This window comes from Choristoneura fumiferana, chromosome 26 (genome assembly GCF_025370935.1).
Source record: "Choristoneura fumiferana chromosome 26, NRCan_CFum_1, whole genome shotgun sequence".
NCBI classification, from domain to species: Eukaryota; Metazoa; Arthropoda; class Insecta; order Lepidoptera; family Tortricidae; genus Choristoneura; species Choristoneura fumiferana.
Genome location: NC_133497.1, coordinates 772698 through 785222, shown reverse-complemented (window position 1 = coordinate 785222; position 12525 = coordinate 772698). Strand labels below are relative to the sequence as shown.

The window sequence follows — 12525 nt, the reverse complement described above, 5'->3', positions numbered from 1 at the left end:
CTTTAACTATCTGTATACCGAATTTCATCTAAATCGGTTCAGCGGTTTAGACGTGTTTGAGTAACAAAACAAACATCCAAAAATCCAAAAATCTTCACAAACTTTTACATTTATAATATTAAAATAAAAAATAAAATAAATATCATGGGACACTTGACACCAATTGACCTAGTCCCAAACTAAGCAAAGCTTGTACTGTGGATACTAGGCAACGGATAAACATACTTATATAGATAACTACATACTTAAATACATATTAAACACCCAAGACCCGAGAACAAACATTCGTATTATTCATACAAATATCTGCCCCGGCCGGGAATCGAACTCGGGACCTCAAGCTTCGTAGTCAGGTTCTCTAACCACTTGGCCATCCGGTCGTCATATTAGTAGAATTATATTGTATTAATAAAGCCATTTTTAGATAAGGAACGATACAAGGAAAATTTTCGTTTTACATATGAAACTCACGTGGTTTTTTCATTTAGGTGGTAAATATATAAATTTTTAGGCGAAAGTATTAGTCCTGCTAGCGATTTATGTATAGCCTGGTACCTAAGGTCCAACGTCCTAAATTTAGGACATAGTACGTCAAAGCTAATGTCAACTCCGGTAATGTCCGTGTCTGTAGGCTCTTACTGGACCAGTGAGATACACCTTTGGCCTAATCTGCATTTTTGATCAGGTGAGAAAATTGACAATCACGGGTCAGTTTTGTGTAATAATACTCCACTGATAAGACATTTAGTGGCTGTTTTACCATCCATTGACTAGCGTTAATCGACGGTTAAATGCGATGCCGTCTCCGTCTATTCGAACAAAACAAATAGAGACGGCATCACACCTAATCAATGGATGGTGAAACAGCCCCTTGTTTCAAATTCCAATGATCAAAATTTGACGCGAGTCTTACGAGGATAGACGCACTGGTAAGCAGCTTTCGCTAACCTAATGGCCGCACACTACTCTTGTTATAATTCACTGTTTCGCCTCGTAGTGTTAGAAATGTAGTGTTTTAACGCAGTTTAAGGGGGTTGCTCTTCCATACAAACCTACGGACACCCCGCATAGCTTCCACGGACATGTTTTCTTAGAGGATTTTTTGAGAATAGTAAATTATGGATATGCTCTTCAAGCAAAATCCAAAAAAAAGTAACTTTATTGCATCAAAAGTGCAGCGTGATGCAGTAAATTTTGATGCATTTTACCATTGTATGAGTACAACTGACAGTGTTCGCAGCGAGCATGTAGTGACATCTTATATGGGTGCGTGAGTCAATGTCACAAAATCAAACTATTGTAAATAGGTATCGACTATTTCGTGTGGTCACGTGACCATCACCTTTGGCTCAGATAATACGACAACTAAATGAAGAAAGCATGAGATCACTGAGAGATCAAGTTCAAGTTTCTGAGTCTAGTATTTACTTTTTTTGTTTTTAAATCTGTTATTTTCGGAAGTTGAAACGCCTAAACTATTATTTCTGATTAATGCAAGGACGCAAACTGTAAGTAAGACGAAAAATAGGTAAGTTACTTTTAAAATTGTCATTTAAAATAATAATTATTTAAGTAACAGACCCAGTCCTCGGCAAAAATTATAACATTGCATACTTTACATACATTATAATGCGGTGCTTCGATCTAGGACAAGTGGTTTAAATTCAACTTACAAATTCTGAACAGATATTAGTTATTTACTCTTACGTAGACAGTAGCGCCACTAATTTAAATAAAGCATATTTATTCTCACAATAAAAGGTGCTAGGTGTAATCACTAAACTAATTAGTTAAAAAATAAGGTCTACATTCAACATACATTGCATGTGTATGTATGAATATCAAGTTTTACAGTGAGGCTCAAATAAATTCCTACATATCACGGCATTTTTACGGCCGCTAAATCTAGGCTCGGTGAATAAAAAGGTTTTCACAATCGAAGTAGTTTTCGTACCTTTTTTATTATTATAACTGGCTAGATAAGTAAAATTTAAACGTCATTATAATACATTTTTGTCACAACGTCAAGTCAATGAGATTGATATTCAAAAGCAATTATGTTTGAATAATTATGGTTTGAACACAAATCAAGAAGTCAAAAAGTTGGCGGACGAGAGGAAATTAGCAAGAGTGCAACTCTTAAACTATTTATGTATGTACGATTCGATGATGAAAAGAATACCTATGTAATTGGATACACGGGTATGTTTATTTTATCATTTTTGTCAGAAACATTAATATTTGTTACAAGAACACCAGAGGCAGGGCTGTAAGAATTTAATTCCTACTGGGTGGCCAAAGTATGGCTTATCGTGTGTACCAAACTTGTGGTCTGCAGCAACCTACTACGAAAACATGCCAAATTTCCCTAACTCTTAGTTGCGTCGTGAACATTTTCACTCCATAGAAGTAAGTCGCTTCCCACCGTCTGTCTGCATATGTACGAGTATGTACTGTATGTACTCTATTATGAAGTGATTCAAGATTTTTTATTTTATTTATAAGTGTGAGAAACGGCAGGGGTTATGGTTTTGGAGCGTATGTATGGTCATTTCTTTCGCACGCTATGCAACAAGGCCTTGATGCATCTTAGCAAACAACAAGACAAGAGCAGAGACAAGAAAATAAGTCTTTGTTAGGAGTGACACAGGTTGTTAATTTTATGCGTATGTTAGTCTGTCTGTGTATCTTTCCGTCGGCCCATCCGTCCGTCCGTCTGTCGATCCGTCCATCTGTCTGTCCGTCTTTCTGTCTGTCTGTGTTTCGAAGTGAACACTACATCATTATTGTCCAGTGATGACATATGGATCCGAGACGTGGTGCTTTACTTTAGGCCTTATAAATAGGCTCAGAGTTGCTCAGCGAGCTATGGAGAGAGCTATGCTTGGGGTTTCTCTACGGGACCGAATCAGAAATGAGGAGATACGTAGAAGAACAAGGGTCACCGACATAGCCAAGCGAATCAGCTCGTTGAAGTGGCAATGGGCGGGCTATATAGCACGGAGAGCGGATGGCCGTTGGGGCCGAAAAGTTCTCGAGTGGAGGCCGCGGATCGGCAAGCGCAGCGTAGGACGTCCACCAACAAGATGGACGGATGACCTGGTTAAAGCCGCAGGTTCGCGGTGGATGCAGGCTGCTGCCAGTTGAAGCAACTGGAGGTCTGTGGGTGAGGCCTATGTCCAACAGTGGACGTCCTACGGCTGAGATGATGATGATGATGATGGTGAATAAAGTTGTACCAACTGTACTTTAGTCGAAAATTTTACTATGACCTTTAAAATTTATAAGTATTTTATTGATAATTAGAAGCAGAGTCTTGAGAAATAGCTCATGTTAGGAGATAAAGAGATCAGAAGAGGTATCGTTAGATTTGTCTCTGTTAGGAGTGACACAGGTTGTTAATTTTATGCGTATGTGAGTCTGTCTGTGTACCTTTCCGTCGGCTCATCCGTCCGTCCGTCTGTTGATCTGTCCATCTGTCTGTCCGTCTGTCTGTCTGTCTGTGTTTCGAAGTGAACATTACATCATTGTCCTATTTTTTTAATTATTGTTTACCAACGCACACACCAAACCTTTTATCCTAAAAAGCTGAAATTTAAGATAAGGAAAAAATGGGATTTATTATGTAGGTACCTACATAAAATTCTACTGGTTCGTAACTATTATTTAGTTTTTAGGGTTCCGTACCTAAAAAGTGCCAACGGAACCCTATTTCTGAGACTCCGCTGTCTGTCTGTCTGTCTGTCCGTCCGTCTGTCACAGGGCTCTATCTCTTGAGTCGTAATAGTTAGACACTTGAAATTTTTACAGATTATGTATTACTGTGGCCGCTATAACAACAAATACTCAAACCAGAATAAAACAAATATTTAAGTTTTTTTTTTGCTAATGTCTAATGTTGTATAGATAATGGTACGGAACACTTCGTGCGCGAATCCGACTCGCACTTGGCCAGTTTATTTTTAATACCCAGGGTATTCAATGTTATATATTTAATTTTACAACTCTATCTCCATATCACTAATCTCTGTAAATTTTACATGCAGGCAGAAAGGAATAGCAAAAATCTAAATTCAATATCAGGATATTTTGAAAAAGATAAGTATTGTTCACAAACCGATCTTAATGACGATGATGATGATGATGATGGTCGTATGTCATCGCTGCCGAATTCTAACTTTATTCAATGAAAGACATGGAGAAACTTTGTCACAAAGACATAGTTCAGATAATTTGATATTACGCTGTCCGTCCGTCTATTTCTATAGGATTACTTAAAACTGAAGCAAACTGAAGTGGCAGTGGGCCGGCCATATCAGCCGAAGAACCGATAACTGCTAAGGTAAACGAGTAAAAGCCTAGCGTGGCGAGGGACGCCCTCAGACTAGGTGGAGCGATGATCTTCACTGGGTAGCTGACAGTAACTGGATGAGAGTGGCCGAGGGTCGTGCTCAGTGGCGTGCAATTGGAGACGCCTATGTCCAGTAGTGGGCTAAGATAGGCCGATGATGATGATGATGATGATGATGACTTAAAATAAGACAATAATCCCACTCATATTATAAATGCGAAAGTTTGTTAGTCTGTTTGTTTAATTCTTTATTACCTTTTCACGTCTAATTCGTTGAACCGATTAGGATGAAATTTGGGATACAGATAGTTTGAGTCCCGTAGAAAAACATAGGGTAGTTTTTTTTTAATCGCAATATTCCCGCGGAATAGCTATAAACGAATTCTACGCTGACAGAGTTGCGTGCAACAGTATGTAGGTACATTAGGGGATTTACCTACTGATAGTCTGATTTACGTCCATATGCTGTAACTAAAAAGCATCGGTCACTTTATTCGTACACCTAGGTATCTTATAGTCTGTCTGCTAATACTATTTCTGTATTTATTAATACACAATTCCTTTCAGATTCAATGCTAACTAACTGCATATAACTTTGCCTGGAATCATTATATTGCTGAAGTAGCCTAGGTGCTGTCATGCAATATTCAAGGTGAAGAAAAGAAGAAACGTTGAATGTTGATATGCAAGAAATTAAGGAATATCTGACTGATTAACTATGTTTGATTTATTTATTAACGCTGTGTTATAAAGTTTGTTCTAAATAAATATGATGTACACAACGAAATAAAGTCTTCGTAGGCATCTTTCTTTTAGCGTTCCGTGGGTGGAAATTTTAGTGGAGCTTCTAAAAACAAGAATACCAACAGGTATGTAGTTTTTATTTTTTGACCATCAGTGGTGTAGCGGTATAGCAAGCGGTACGGATTACCGAGGACCTGGGTTCGATTCCCAGTGATGGTCTTATTTTTCTGTTTTTTCTGTGCATCTATATTTCAGTTTGTATTTTCAATTTAGGTTTTACGGGATGACCGTAAAAGTAAAAATTTGGAATTGAAATAAAAAATACAAAAAGATTCCAAAAAACCAATCTTAAGTTTTTATTTGTCGAATGAAACTACAGTAATATCAGATGATGAGATAATAGGGGTACATATATATAAAGTACTATAAAACCGTACAACTTTGACCTTTGAGATAACTTTGCCCAAGTTGTCATTTTTTAAAATATCTGAAATAAAACAAAATTGACTGATTTGTGACCACTTTGTGACATGCACATTTCTAAATCATTTTTGTATATTTTTTTCCCTGTTGTCACGAATAAATCTTTTCTTTTCCCTTTATATCGGAATATTTCTTTATTCCTGACGGGAGTTGCTTCTCCTTTTTAGGGTTCCGTACCCAAAGGGTGCCAACGGGACCCTATTGCTGAGATTCTGCTGTCTGTCTGTGTGTTTGTCTGTCTGTCTTCTACTGGTTCGTAACTATTATTTAGTTTTTATAGTTAGGCCAACGGGACCCTATTGCTGAGACTCTGCTGTCTGTCTGTCTGTCTGTCTGTCTGTCCATCCGTCTGTCACAGGGCTTTATCTCTTGAGCTGTAATAGCTACCCGTGTGATGGGTTAGAATTAGACCTCTCCATTTCTTCCGTGGATGTCGTAAGAGGCGACTGAGGACCGTAGGCCACAGGCTAGCAACCTGTCACTATTGTACCGTTTTTGTCAAACTTAAAACCTAAAATTGCTAAAAGTGGCTCCGAAGCTGTAACGTTTCGTGTGCTTTGCCTACCCCATTTAGGCATACATGTTTGTGTGTACTAGACACTTGAAATGTTGACAGATTATGTAGGTATTACTGTGGCCTCCATAACAACAAATACTAATAATAAAGTAAGTAAAATTAAAAAATAAATGGAGTTGTCATACAAGAAACGTGTTTTTTCCCAGCGTTTTTTGGTTACTAGGCGTTGCTAAAACTTATTAGTGAACTGTTTTAAAAACATTGTACGTACGGAACCCTTCGTATGTACGAGTCCAACTCGAACTTGACCTTTTTTATCCTGCTAAGGCCTTTTTGTTACAGCTTATATTTAACTCCGCGGGCAAAATAAATATCAAGGGCAAAATTGGACGGTTTTATAGTACTAAAAAAATTGTCTTCTATTTATAACAGAAAACGAACGACCAATAATTGAAGGATTTTAACTTGTGTTTATGTATGTAGGTAAATTATTTAATGGTGTTACATGACTGTCATGCAGCTCGTGAATTTGCTGCTCTGTATGTATGTGTGTTCTGGTGTTCTGAGTGACGATTAAATATTCACAGAACAAAAACAACCAAAATATCTAAATATCTTACGATATTAATGTTTATTTGTTAGGCCTTTACCATATGTAATTTGACTTTTTATGAAAGTGTAGTAGGGATGATTTCTGCATGACACACACACATGTGTCGCACAAACACAGTTGTCTTGCACTTGTGTTTGCGGAGTGGCAAAGGAAAACGTTGAAGTTATTAATATGATTCAATCAAATAAGTTTACACTTTATGACCTAGTCTCTATCACTTCGTGTTTGAACTTTTGTACAAAATTGATGATGATGAAAAATTATGATGATGATGATGACAATTGATGGTAATGGTAATGATGATAGTGATGATGGTGATGATGATGAATATGACGATGGTTGATAGTGTTGCGGTGTTGATGAATATGGAGGTTTATGATGATGGTGATGCTGATGATAATAATAATGATGATGATGATGAATATGATGATGGTCGATAGTGATGCGATGGTGATGATTATGGAGGTATATGATGATGGTGATGCTGATGATGATAATGATGATAGTGATGATGACGACATGGACCAATTTAAAAATACTAGTTAACTACGCCCAACACTGCCTCTGGCTGACCGGTGACTGTCCAGTAAGTAAGTATAAAATTCCATTACATATCAAGTGTACCTACTTAATTTGTAATGGGATTTCATACTTACTTACTGGACAGTACGAGGCTACTTCCTGGACACTACTAGCCTATTCTCCAGGATGCGTTACTTTCTAAAACGTTTTTGATGATGATTAGATGATTGTTAGCCATTGTGATGATCATGGTAATGATGATGATGATGATTAGATTAATGTTGGTTGACGGTGATGATGATGATGATGACGATTGATGATGGTTGACGGTGATGATGATAATGATGACGATTGATGATGGTTGACAGTGGTGATGATGATGATGATGATTGTTAGTCATGGCGATGATGATGGTCGTTGCTAGTAATAATGAAAATGATGGTTGGTATTGATGGTGATGATGATGGTGATGATGATGGTGATGATGATGATGATGATGATAATAATGACATGGACCCATTTCAAAATACTAGTTAACTACACCCAAGACTGCCGCTCGGCCCGCGCGCTGTTTGTGCCGGTTCCAAATTCTAAAAGGAACATGTTACTGTCCAGGAAGTAATTTAATGGTAATGATGGTGATTTGGATGTGATGATGATGATGATGGTGAGGATGGTGATGATTGAAGGTGACGGTGTCAGTGATGATGATGATGATGATAATTAATGGTAATGATGACAGTAATGATGATGGTGATGATGTCGATGACGACGATGTAGATGATGTAAATTATGTAGATGATGATATAGATGACGTATATGATGTAAATGATGATATATAGATGATGATGACGATGATGATGTAAATGAGGTAGATAATTAAGGTGGTAATAATTATATTGATGATGGTGATGTAAATTATGTAGATGATGAAAGTGATGTAAACGATGTTGATGATGAAGATGGTTCATTGTGATCATTATAACGTTTAAAAGTGCCCATTGCGGCCTATTTACTGAATAAATGATTTAAATTTGAATTTTTGAATTTATGATGATGTAGATGATGTAAATGATCTAGATGATGATATATATGACGTTGATGATGATAATGATGATGATGCAGATATGAATATAATGAAGATAATGATATAGATGATGATGACGATGATGATGAAGTGGATGTAGATAATTTAGGTGATAAAAATGATGTTGATCATGGTGATGTAAATGGCCCGCGTGCTTTTTTCAAAATTTTTAAGGAGCCCGTTACTGTCATATTACATATTTACTTACTGGACAGTACGAGGTTACTTCCTGGATACTTAGCCTAGTCTCCGTGATGCGTTACTTTCTGCGACGTTTTTGATGTTGTATTGGCAACATTTCATACCATTTTTGAGAAAAACATGTTTTCATATAAGTTATCGTAACCGAAGAATCTATAAGGATACTTCTAGTTCTTAGAAACTTGAATTTTAGTTTGCAGATAGCTCTTATGGCACGAAGAGTAGAAAAATAAAAAAATCGCCGGTTAAGTTTAAGTTATGAAGAAATATAAATTTCATTTCATAGTATGTACCACACAGTATATATCATAATCAACTTCGTGTCTTACTTCCTGGCGGTGACATATTATCACATGGAATTCAAACTCACATCAAAAAAATGTACAAAGAATTTACGAATTTGTGCGCTAGTTTCAAAAAAATTACTACCCGTAATAATAGTACTACAAATCACTACTTATAATAGTACTACCCGTAATAGTTGTACACCGGTAGTAATGAGTGAATTCCATGCGACACCATGTCACCGCCAGGAAGTATGACACTCAACTTCGAAGCTGTCTCACCCTGGAGATCGCATAGATCGATATTTACTTGACATCTTATTCCGAAACTTATTTATTGTTTTGTCACTAGTAACGTGCTAGCACAAGTCTTTTCGCGATAGTTTTAATCTTCTTCTGCGTGAAACATAAACATTGTAGTAGAAAAATAGTAGAATTATTATATGTTCAATTTTTTTAACAAACGAGTTGGTGTTATGCTCTATGTCACAGGATGACTAAATATTGACTATCCATATCGATAATAATATCACTCATGTTTAGACTTTGCTCATGTCTAGCTTTAGAGACATTCTTGACTGAGCCGGCCGCGATAACTGTAGTAGGTAGTATGGCGTTCTTTTTCGAGTGTCATTGCTACTGAACTGTCAGGTTGCCTTACAGAAGAAAAGGAAACTCGTGTAAAATGACAATCTCGCATACAGATACCCAGAATCAAGAACCAAAATCAGAAGAATTGTATAAGCTCATATATTGATATTTTTTTATTGTGAGCTTACTTTTTTTAATTATGTGTAACTATTATTACAAATTATATATTTTTAAGCTTCTGGTACCTTGACTTTTGTATTTAGGACTATTGCATGGTAGGTGCACGCGGCTATTAGCTAGTTTTATAAGATCTCCGCTTACAAATTGTATCTTTCGCGTCACTGCTTTCATTATAGTGGCATCATAATAATGTTTGATTTTGAGTTTGCATTACATTATAGGCACTAAGTAAGTATAGAAGTTAGGTTGGTCAAAACTGTCTTATTGGCTGTACATTTATTTTCATCCAATCTAGTGTCCCAAATTTCAAATTTGACAATTTTCAAAATCACTCAATATGCTTGACTGAAATGTTTTGAATGAAATCTGGGCCATATTGTCCGAAATAAAGGTCTTTACTTATTATTGTAATAGCTGGTTCAGATTTTCGATCACGAACCCATCTGGACCCGGTCATTTGAAAGGCATGGGACCACAGCCAACATATCTAATATAGATGAGATGAGCAGAATTTTGGAGGTCTATCCCCTAATACACTATTAGGATGTGCTAGCGGACAGGCCTCTACAGTTGTCAGATCCGAACAGTAATTCACATGGAGTGGGCTATGGCGTTATAGGATGCCGCATACAGCATTACCGAGATATGGAGTGAGATAACGGATACCTACCATTCCAATTTTTCCAATATCATATAAATTGTACTTTTAGTAGACGATGACATGCCGTTCACTAAATGGGCCGCTCAAACTATTGACCCCCCGGAACAACGAGGTGTAGTATAATATAATGCTTCAAAAATGTGTTTCACATACTTTTATTCTGACCTAGAAAGACTTGTAATAGTATGTGATATTTTTGATTGGTTCGATTGTATCTATCTTGTCTTGAGTGGATAGAGATTAACGAAATAAATACTTGAATAATTGAGTGGTTTCGGTGTTACCAGGTTCCTTGACCCTTGATGCGTGGCTTTACTGGTATGTCCATGAGGCACATGTGCTGTATGACCAGTGATGTAAATAATGGAGTTGTTCTTTCAATAAATAATAAACTTTATTACATACATTATAATAATTATTTTTATTCTTGGACCACATTTAGATTAACAATGAAAATTGCTACGGGAATATTATATTACCTTATCATTACTATGGCGACGTGTCAAAAGAACGCTGCACATTGCTTCGGGACAGAGAACTTGTTAATTTGCGGAACCTCATATAAATTGATAACAATATTTTTTACTTTACTTCTTCGCTACGAACCGTGCCCCACAACTACGTCCATGTGAAATATCTATACAATAAATTTACATACACGCCCGCTCTCTTTCTCTTCCATGTAAAACAATATGTTATTATGTATGTATAGTATATGTCACACAAGCTAGACTAGCTGTCACAAATACCTACTATATAAATATAACTATTATTAGGTATTGTGTGATATATATATTATTTCATGTAGGAGGAGGGAGGTGGAGGAGGGCGTGTACTGCATGTTATTATATTATGTAGGAACGTATCACATAGATCTAACTGTGCCGCACGGTTGACAGCAGAGAAACCTAGGGCAAAATTAAATACTGTAGGTTCTAGAAACTGACTAACAGTCAAGCTCAAAAAAAAATATTTGCTTGGTACGGTTGGCTTGTTGATTGACTGGACAGCGGGCATATTTAACTTGTATCACAGTTTATACCTTTTTTTTGTTCTCAAAGTATTAGCTGAATCTAATGCCGACGTTGTTCACTAGCAGACCTGACCCCCTGATTCTGATAATTATTCTCAAACGCTGTCTAATGCGACATACTGCATTTTACTTACCCCAAAGAAAAGATTGTATGGTAGAACTGCAACTGTCACAGGCGGAACGGCAGTAATGGGCCTGGTAATTGCAGCCTGCTCGCGTGCTTGGACAGATGAGAGGAATAAAGCAACATAATAATTAAAAGAAACTGGAATTAATCAAAATACCACGCACAGGACTTATCACGCTAACACACACGAGTAATATTTACCTCGATGTTTCGGCAACATTACAGTGGCCGTGGTCACGAGTAGACTGAAGTGTGGGGTGTCTGTGTGGATTTACTGTACCAGCGGGAAAATTACAAATTAATTATACCCACTGCCCGGTCAACCAGACTAGTTAGCCGTAGATCCTACAGGCAAAGAGCGCTCAAAAAGTAGCAAAGTAAATACATTCCCTTTTTACTCTTAGTATTTGAGGACATGTATAGTTATTTTCACACCTCTCCTTCAGAAAAGTAACTTTTCCTCCCTGACGAGAGGGAGCAAAGTGGAACTTTTCTGTTCAAGGCTTTTCTAAGTATTTTATTGCAAATGCAATTTTTTGAAGTTGATAATTGTAAAGCCACGCCATTTTCTATGCTGGTTGTTCTTTAATAATATTTAGAATTTACTTTTTTCAAGTTTCTTAATGCTCGGTGTGAAAAGTTGTATGAGCGACTCGGGAGCAAAATTATTTTCATCTTGTGCGTTAACACTTGAATCCCTCATTACGCTCAGGATTCTACTTTAGAATCCTTCGCTACATTCTGGATTCAATGTACGCCCTCGCCGTAAATACACCATTTTGCTCCCTTGTGACACAATAGTTATTTGTGTCACAAGGGAGCAAAATGGTATAGAAAATGACGTGGCTTTCCAATTATCAACTTAAAAAAATTGAATTTGCAATAAAACACTTAGAAAAGCCTTGAACAGAAAAATTGTACTTTGCTCCCTCTCGGTAGGGAGGAAAAGTTACTTTTCTGAAGGAGAGGTGTGAAAAAAACTATTTGAGCATTTTTAAATAAAGTTTGTACATTTGATTTGCGACTCCTATTTGTGATAAAAAATTGCAGGTATGTAGAGTGAACGATACTGAGTCGTAGTAACATAGTCTCTCAAAATGTCCCAATTGGTTTGTATGGAAATTTCCTGTT

General features: G+C 36.8%; 1 long non-coding RNA gene across 1 annotated transcript; it reads left to right on the top strand.

Annotated features, from left to right (window-relative positions):
- Nucleotides 1-1288: 1288 nt before the first annotated feature.
- LOC141442630 (uncharacterized) lies at nucleotides 1289-10499 on the top strand. The gene is made up of 2 exons (XR_012452954.1): nucleotides 1289-2202; nucleotides 4919-10499. It is a non-coding gene; the product is annotated as an uncharacterized lncRNA (long non-coding RNA).
- Nucleotides 10500-12525: the final 2026 nt, after the last annotated feature.